A 10,234-nucleotide genomic window follows, 5' to 3' on the forward strand; every position below is an offset into this window, starting at 1 on the left:
GGGGGGGGGGTACCTGGTTTTATTCGATGTTCGTGATGAACTAACTTTGGGTCAATTCCCAGTATGTCCCACACTTTCCAAGCAAAGATGTCCGCGTATTCCTTTAGAAGTTTGATTAGCGCGGCTTCTCTTTCTTCATCCATCAAGGTGCCTATTCTGATAATCTTCGGGTTTCCCTCAGTACCTATGTTGACTTCTTTAGCTGCTTCGACAGGTGTAAACGTGGGTTTTGGTTCCCCCAAGAGAGGAACATTCTTTGATTGCTATTTGGTGGGCTCTCCGTCTTCCTTTGTCGCGGAGGTGCTGGCTTCTGCGCTGCCACTGGTGCTTACGTTCAGAATGCTTTTTCGGAGATTTCTTCCAGATATGTATCTATGGTTATTTCCTTATTTTTGGCTCTTCGGGACTGGTGCTTTTCTTCCCGCTCATTATTGATCTGATTCTGTAAGGTCTGACATTCCCGCGCAGTTACTTGGTCTCCTTTAATTTCCATGACTCCCTGGGGTGTTGGGAATCTGAGATATTGATAGTAGGTTGCCGCTACTCCCTTGAGATTGTGAACCCATCTTCTTCCGATGATGGCGTTTTAAGGTGAAGGTGCATCTACGACGCTGAATCAAGTGTCCACTTTCATGGGCCCTGCGTCTACTTGTAAGACAATGTCCCCTATGGGCTTTGTAGCTGTGCCGTTGAATCCGTAAATGGTGTAGTAAGACGACAGCAGTTGCTCGTCGTTGAGTTCCATACATTTGAACGTGTCATAGAACAGGACGTTGACTGAGCTTCCTCCATCGATGAGAATTTTCTTGACATTGCACCCTGCTATTGGGAGTGTGAGGACTAGAGGATCATTATGGTCTTCCATGTCTTCTTCCACATCGTCTGCATCGAAAGTCATGGCGCGTCCATCCATTGTTCGTGCTCGTTTACCTCTTTCCCATCGATCTTATAAAGCTCACAATAATCTTCGAATTGTTTTCTCAATCTCTTCCCAATCTGGGCGGTTAGGGATGGTCCTTGAATCTCTGAACATGAAATCGTGTTGGGGGTGCGGTTGCCTTATGGTAATTGAACCTGCTTTCCTCTCTTGGTTCTATCTTCGTTATCAATCTTCCGTATATATTGCTTCAGGTCTCCTGCGTCGGTTAGTTTTTGAATCATTATCTTGAGATTTTTGCACTTTTCTGTTTGATGACCGTTGAAACAGTGGTATTCACAGTATTCCTTGGATTTTTCTGATCTAGGAGGCTGCTTTCCCTTGGACCATGGCCAATCGAAGTTCTACCTCCCTTTGATCTCTCTCAGGATGCGCGAATAACTGGTATTCAGCTTGGTATAGATTTGATCTTCAAATTTTCGATCACCTCTTCGTTTATCATCCCTTCGTTCTTTCCTTTCTTCGTTGGGACGTTCTTCTGTGATTCCTCTTTTGGACCAGCTGGGTTGATCCACGAAATTTGTGCGTGTGGGACGTTGAGTATGAGCTCTGGGATTTTCACGCTGAATTTCTTCTAACCTTGCATGCTTTTCTATGATTATCCGGAGATCTCGTTCGGTGGTAGGGATGGTTCCGTGGATCTCGACAAATAAAGGACTCATCCTGTCCATCCACCCTTTGTAGCAGTTGATACTAACCACGGGATCTACGTTGACAATAGCTTGGCAAATATTGTGCCATCTATTAGTATATTCTCTGATGGTCTCTTTGTATTTCATATCCAACGAGAATAGTTTGTCCATGCCGGTATTGACAACCTTGTTGTACATGTATGTTGCTAGAAATTTTTCTGTGAGTTGGTCGTAGGAGTCGATGGAGTTTGATGGCAAATTATCAAACCATGACAACGCGGACCCTTTTAAACTTGATGGGAAGTATCTGCACAGTATGGAGTCTTTGTTATCCCAACGGGCCATCATTCGATTATAATATCGAAGATGAGCCGCAGGATCAGTTGATCCGTCATAGCAATCGAAAGCAGAAACCGAACACTTCTGAGGTATGGAATCCCTGGCCAAGTGTGGTGTCAGCGGGGTAGTGTTTGCTTCCTTCATCACTTGCTCTAGCCTTCCGCCTCCCTGCCTAGTCTTTAGCTCCTTGATTTCTGCCAGCATCTCATCACGCATACTTTCCATTGCGATCTGGTGTTCCTCATGAATGGTAGATTTTGCTCGTGGGAAGGTGGTACCGTCGTAGTAGTCCGAATTCTCGGGATTGTAATCAGGGTCTGATCTTTGGCTGCTCCTTGCTCCTCTTCGATTCAATGGAAGTAGGTTGTTTGCGATCACCATTCTTCTATCTTGATTAGGTGCTACAGCCTTGGAGTTGGCTTCGTCGCGTTGGTTTTCTACCTCTGCGCTATGAATGATTCTTTCCTTTAGTGTCTGGTTCTCTTGTGCTAATATCGCCACAGCATCTGCGTATGCCTTCTGGTTCTTCCTTAATTCTGTCAGCTCGGCCATCATCTGAGCGGAATGATTTGACCCTTGATTTGGTGTTCCTTCCCGCAATTGATCCTCAGCGGCTATGGTTTGTTCCTCATCCACGATCTGTATTACTGGTTCTGGTGGGTCTAACTTTGCACCTTGGGACCTCGACGGTTGTTGTGAGGGTTGGCCTGCTATTAGAAGCGGTTGCTTGGCTGGAAAGGGTATGTTTTGTTCGTTGGTTAAGGGCATCCCGTAGAGGGGTTGTTGTATTCCTGACTCTGCCACGACTTCCTGATATTCCTGTAGTTGAGTATTGGTTACTCTGGGAGCTCCAAATTTGGATCCGCCAGCTCTTGAAGCTCCTGCTTTGGCTGCCGCGGCATTTACTGCGTTTGCTGCGATGATGTTGGCATTGATGGGGGCCATGCTTTCTGCATTATACTGCGCCCTATCCGCTGCCTTTAGCTTTTCACCTCTCTGCTTACTCCTTGTTACCACTGAGGTTGTCCTTGGCATCTCTTTTGAAGGAGCTTTAGCCTTCCCGACATCTTTGCTTCTCTCCATCTTTTAATATTTTCCTGAAAGATAGAGAAAAATCACGAAGACAATGGACCCCACGTGATATCTATTAGCGTTTTGAGTCCTCAAAGGTGTAAAATATTGAAAATACTTAAGGCGTCCATCTGTGTAGATGACCGCAGATCTGTTCGAAGTTTTGATTTTCAAAGACCTAAAAACTTAGAAAATGCATGAAGAATCAGATCTACTTAGATAAACGCGGATCTGTTCATAATTTTGATTTTCAAAGACGTGAAAACTTATAAAATGCATGAAGAATCAGATCTACTTAGATAAACGCGGATCTGTTCATAATTTTGATTTTCAAAGACGTGAAAACTTATAAAATGCAAGAAGAATCATATCTACTTAGATAAACGCGGATCTGTTAAAAATTTTGGTTTTTGAAATCATGAACGGAAAAAACCGTAGTGTTCCATACATCGTTATTTTCAGAAAACGAAGCCTGAAACAAGTCATAGGAGAAGATAAATCTTTTACTGGGATGAAGGTCCCTGTTTCTAGCGTCAGATTGTGAACACGAAAATCAGGTATCATCTGAGTATTCACAAATAATGCGCGCCGACTCATGACAATACAGGAAATAAGCTGCGCCTGAGGGGAATGGATAGGTTATGTCGAATCCTTGACTCAGAGTTCTAATACTCTTCCTCGTCTCATCAACTACAATCATTGTTCTTGGCTCATACAATAAGGTAAATAGTGGATGAAATATAAATGTACGAACATGATATACCATAAGTATCGAATTGAACATATAAAGTATAAATGCATGAATATAGATGAAACAATTAACTTATATGATTCATCACTCAGATATCTGTCTACGGGATTGGGTTTTTCATTATATGTATGAAGGTTACAGAAATAGTCGAATGACTTTGAGACCAATATAAGCCTGCGTAGCAGGAGGAACTTCACTTACACTTTATCTATCTCTCTGTCTCTCTCCTATTCTCCTCTCAATGTTTTTCGGCCCTCTCTTCACTTGAGAGAGAGGGGTATTTATAGAGAGGTTACGTGGGGTCCACTTCTGAAGCCCGTTATAACCTTATCCTCTTGTGTTTTGTGCCACTCACGCAGAAGTCTTCGTGTTCTCGGCTGCATCTGCGTGTTCTGTCTGGTACGCAGTATTATCTACGCTTCCAATACAGGCTGACTGACACGTATGCTGTTTGAGGGTATTTAAGGCGGGTAGTTGAGATGCCTGTCCGCGGTAGACAGCTGTCCTTTGCCCCTGTCTTGTCTGCGTCAGTCTGACTATCCCAAGCCGTAGATCTTAGATCTTTCTGGGGATAGGATAAAGTGACTCTTGGGTTATCCTCTAGTGCTTCGGTGTTCTAGTGTTTCTGTCTCCTCGATCCTCTACCGTTGGATCTGGTGGGTGGCGACGCTATCTTGACAAGGCGCGTCTCTTGGTTGTCCACGTGTGATATCATATCTTGATGCTCTCCGCCGCATGTCCTCCACGTGTGTCTTTGTGGACACGTGGCGGAAGATGAAATGTATACCTACATTGTGAGAGTATATTTAAGAACAAACGTAGGTATCTAATCTAAAAGAATCCTTATGCGGTTATGGTTGCCACGTGTTGTTCAGCCTTTTCTTTTTCCCGATTGTGTACTGAAATCTGCCCTTATGTGCACTATGTAAGACTGCTGATTGTTGAAGCGAAACGATATTTCTTTTTATCAAAGTTTTTTTCATTTTATAGTTTGAGATCCTTTTAACATTCACTTTTTTTATACATTATAATTTTCTATATGTTTGCCGCATATTGGGATGGATATTCTGTTCATTTTATATATTGGGATGGATATTCTGTTCAATGTCCACATCATGTTTAGAATGACCTGCATTTGAGCAACGGTTGTCAATTCAAAAATGATTAACATACCGAAATGATTATACCAGGGTTTATCCCGTGTGAGAGGATGGTGAAACCCTCTTCAATATTTCCAATCTCAATGTTACAATCATTTCTCTCTCTACCATTAGATTTTTACCTGGATTTATGTCACAATTAGTCTCAGTTAGTGTAGAATGATTGTTGTCAAATAACCAAACCTCAAGTTAATTATTATTTTTATTCATTTTAATATACTTTTAATGGTTCTGCAACTTACTGTGTACCCAGTACCCACGTCGATATTCCTACAATTGTTTTTTAACTTTTTGAGTGTTGATTCAACAGGTGGTGCTGTAAGCACCTAGACCATTGCCGAATTTTAATGATCCTTCTAGCCTCCATGTCTTCAATAAAAATGAAATATAGGACTCACAATTTACAGAAGGAAAAGTACCCCATGGATCTTTCAACACCTGACCAAAATGTCGCCAAAATATAAAATCTAACCTTAAGGCTAATCCCAATGGGCTAGATTGGAGTGCTAGATTGACCAAAAAGTGTTGCAAATCAAAAAAATAAGTGTTGGAAAAAAGTTAACAGTGATAGTTGATAGTTCTCTCTCCTATCAGTTGCTCGCAGTCCAACTATCAAGGAGATTGAAACGCTGAACCATTCGGCGCTCAAAAAGTGGTCTAAACGTTGAACCGTTCAGTGCTGGGAGAAAATTTTCTGATCTAACGGCTGAGATTTAAAGCGTCGAACGGTTCGGCGTTATATGGTGATCCCGCTGCTAATCTAGCTGCTAGATTATCCATCCCATAGGACTTAGGAGGTTGCCCATGCTGACGTGGATGGCCAATCTAACAGCTAGATATCTAACCCATATGACTAAGCCTAAGATCTTCCCAGAGGGTGTTGTAAACCAACATATTCCAATTTTGTGTATGCCTACCTAAGCAAGCAAGATTTGCCAACAAACAAAAAATGTAGGTGTATTGGCTAGCACAACACAAGAAAAAACTTCAAGGATCACTTATTACTGACATTACTTACAACAAACAAAATTCCGGCCCGTTACGGCACGGATCATATCCTAGTGGATCGGATACAAAAAGAATTTTAGATACGGGTTCACAATAACTTTTTACTCCCTCCGTCCCAAATTAATTAATTGAGCTAATTTGTTTTAAATTTTGTCTCACAAATAATTGAGCTATCTCACTAATCAAGGGATACTCCTAAAGCTACCCTTTTGATTGATTATTGTTACTATAAGAAATATGTATAATTTGATAGTCAGGTTTATATTCGTTAGGTAGGTGTTTTAAAATGCTTTTCAATGGTATAAAGCTTAACAAAAACCGTGGTATAGTTTAAGAGATAAATCATTTCTAAGGTTCACTAGTTATTATCCATGAGGGTATAATTGTAAAAAAAAAAATACTTACACATACTCTTATTTTTTCCTTACCTTAATAATTGTGCAAACTACAAAAAATTCAATTAATTTGAGACGGAGGGAATATATGACATATATATATATATATATATCTCCAAATGTACTAGGTATCACCCCGGCCTACGACCGGTGCTCAACCTCTTCGATCATTTTTGTTGTCATGGAAAAAGTTGGTTATCCATATTTGAATTTCTTTTTTCTTTTTATATCTATATTTTATTTAAATAAGACATAAAAAATTGAGGTCGTAACAGCACAAAATTGAGACAAAAAAAGTATTTGACTACAATAAGAAAAAGAAATTACTGATATTAGTTTTTGTGAACAACAAAAAGAGGCGCCCAGTACGTATTAATAAATTATAACAGCGACTAAGCACTTCTGACGGAGAACTTGAGCTTGTTTATTACGTTTTATTTATGCTTGCATTTCCATAGTTGCACGCACCTTAAATGGAGGAGAAATACCACCTATTCAAAACACTGAGAGGATCCTCGTGCAACTTTTGGAAGATAGTTGTACTGAACACTTGTAAGTGACTTCCGTATCTCATATCCCTGGCATTACAATTCCAAGTCTTTAATAACTTTATTGACAGATTTATGTTAGCAACATGATAGTTACAGCAATCAGGCAAGTAAGTTAAGGATATCAGTGAGTACCTTCCGCTATGATAGATGTATAATCTTTGACAAATCAGAAATCCATACAACACTTGTGCTTTACTGGTGCGCAAATAAGTTCCTTCCAGGAACACTTCATACCCCTTCATATAATGTCTTAAAGAGCAACCTTTGTTTCTTGGAAAACCCAAGTTTATAATTCACAGTTCGGTCTTTTTTTCTGTAAGAGATTTTTTTACTGGAATCCCTAGTTTCACGTCCCACACTCTTTGATGCTTCAATCGATGGATATAAAGAAGTCAGATTTTAACTGGTATTGCTTCATCTAAAACCCTTGAATATTAATGACAGAAGAGGTAGCCATCTACTTCGATTACAGAGGTGCAGTAAGCATAGAATGTAAGTGTGACGGTCAGGAAATACATTAGGTACGAAATATGTTCATCATCCGGTCTCTCACTCATCTGAAATTTTTTTGGTGGTGTTTACGGTTTTTGGTTGCTGGAAATTGAGGTACATGCCAAGCAAACGGAATTTCCTCTGTGCAATTCACAAATTGAATGATTTCTCTCACTGAGCCCGAACTCGTATAGCTCCAGTTAATATTCGAAGCACCAGAAGAATCATAAGAATCCCCTAAAAATTCTAATCGATTATATAAAACACATTACAATCTGTTCTACCATCTAAAATCTACCGTGATCAGATATATTGTTTTAAGCTGAATTTGAGTCTATAAATTTTGATGTTCTCATAGATATATCGTCGGTACCGTACCTGAAAAAACAAAACCAAACTATTTGAGTAGAAATTATATTCATAGTACTCAGAATAACAGAGATTAAAGCTTCTAAAGCAAAGACGATTTCCGCGATTAAGTTCTGTAATATTCCAAAGTTCTGTAATATTGAAACTCCACGAGAAGTAGAAAGGAAAGAAAGAGTTTCATATCTTGTGTTTTTATTTCTCCTCGAGTTGTATATGCTTGATTATAAAGCACAATGCAAGTACATCAATGTGGCGACAATAGATGCGACATGAGATCCCTTATGAATGACTTTCTTATTCCCAATAAGGCAAAAATAAAATATTAATCTATTTAAACCCGTATGCTTTCAAAAAAATTAACATCAAAATTATTATTTAATGGATATTAAACGGTTTAAGTTAAAAAACTTACCTTAAGTTTCTTATTTTCGTCCTCTATTGTTGATAGCCTCTTTGCGTAAAGCTTATTTATTCGCATGGTTGTGTACCATGCTTCATTTTATCTCTTTTGTTTGTTCATTTGAATAGCTTCGTTATAAATTCAGTGAGACTCGAGTTAGGGGATGAATGCAGTCGTTTATGACCTGTAGCTACTTCATAATTTCAAAAAACATTAAAGCGAGACAACATCACAATCTGGCTACACTTTAAATTCACAACAAACTCTAATACAACTTAAATATATTAAAATATGAAGTAACAGTTCCCTAATTGTACCGTATGAACAATATATCCCTTCCAATTGTAGGCAACCCATAAGTGTTAGAGGACTGCAATATAACCTCACCAACCTCCATTTACGTTTGCAAGTAATCTTCGATGTCATCTTATACTATTAGATAAGATACGAAAAGAAATCAAAAATGTCAATCGTTAAGAAAATCATGGAAAACCACTATTATTGAAGAATGAGGCAAAAAGATAGCATGGTAAAACTTGCGCAAATATGAAAATCTAAACTTAAACAATAAAACAACATGAACTAATGATATACTTATGCGACCAAAAGTGCAGGAACTCACATGAATCAGTGAATTGATGAGATTGAGTTCGCACAATGCAAAATACTAAGATGCGTAGTTACAGTTTAAAAGAAGATGTGCGCATCCTCCGATGAAAAATTATCCAAATGAGAGGACATAAATACCTAATAGATTTTGCAATATGTTGTCATTGTTATCATTGTTGGACTATAGGAAAAATTGCTTCGGGAAATTGTTCCATTGATAACATATTGAAACTAAATTGCTTTTGCAGTTTCAGTTTAATATTTGTTATCTAATGGATTTTGATTATATATTCAAGTATCTTTTCGGAGATGACCAAATCCAGCGTGACGATGATCAAGATTCTTACAAAGTTGACCAATGGCTATTGGAATGGTAATTATGATGATATTTGGAGCAGGTTCTTCCTTTTATGGAGGATTATGTCTTAATGAAAAAGAAGTTTTTAAGGGGTTACAATTTAATGAGAAGACCATTGTTTGGATTATATCATCTATCTTTTTGATCAAAAATTATGTACAATTGTTGTATTTGTTAAAGGGCCCATGCCCATGGATGTGTGGTCCAAAACGAATGTCTTTTGGTATCCCTTTTAGTCTCATGTAACTAATAGAACTTTGATGATTAGATAATCCATCTCTTTCTCTTTCCTTATCTTTTATACTACAAAACGTTATCATGCACGATGCTATCCGCAGTGCTAGATTGGACCAATTGTTTTTTTTTCTTTTCTACATGGATAAGTTAGATCAGCGCAGTTATGTAATCATCGTTAGGCAAATGTTGAAATCCTTGGAACCAAATCAGCTAAGTTGGATATATTTTCTCCTATATATTTATTTTTTCTTTCTCTGTTTTTGACTTCGGTACATGCAATATTAAATCTGTCCGTGGTGAAAGTTAATTTGATTAGTCTGTTCAAGATCTGTTCTATATCTATGTATCTCATAATCAATTGGTTAAATCCGTGGTGAAAATTAACTTATGAGTATGGATCATATATCAGTTAATTTGAATGAATGAATGTTTTAATTATAATATTATTATGTACATGCTATAATAAACATAACTTGATTATGTTATGTGTGGGTGATAATAGGTCGTGGGTTGGAATCATATGGGAAAAAAGGAGATGGGAAAGTTCCATAGCAGACGACTAGGGGTAGAGGAACCCGTTCCAACTCGGTCCTGTTCCAGCTGTTCCAACTCGGTCATGTTCCAGTTGGGTTCTGTTCCAGACTAGTTTTGGGGCGTGCGCGATTAAGGTCGTCCCGGTCCTGTCTATGTACAGGGGGAACCAAAGTATTAGTTTGAGGTATGTAACTATAATTATAATGGCTTCTACATTGAGTACTTTCTAGGCTTATTTACTTGTTTTTAGAACATGCCTGGTTTTGACCGTTTATAAGTCCATATCATATAAACGGTCAAGTTAAAGTATAACTGTTGATCTCGGTCATAAAGAATTTTGGTTTTATTGTTACTCTTGAATATGATATTGACTATAGTTGAATGTTGTTTT

Source organism: Papaver somniferum, chromosome 5, assembly GCF_003573695.1.
Source record: "Papaver somniferum cultivar HN1 chromosome 5, ASM357369v1, whole genome shotgun sequence".
Lineage (NCBI taxonomy): Eukaryota > Viridiplantae > Streptophyta > Magnoliopsida > Ranunculales > Papaveraceae > Papaver > Papaver somniferum.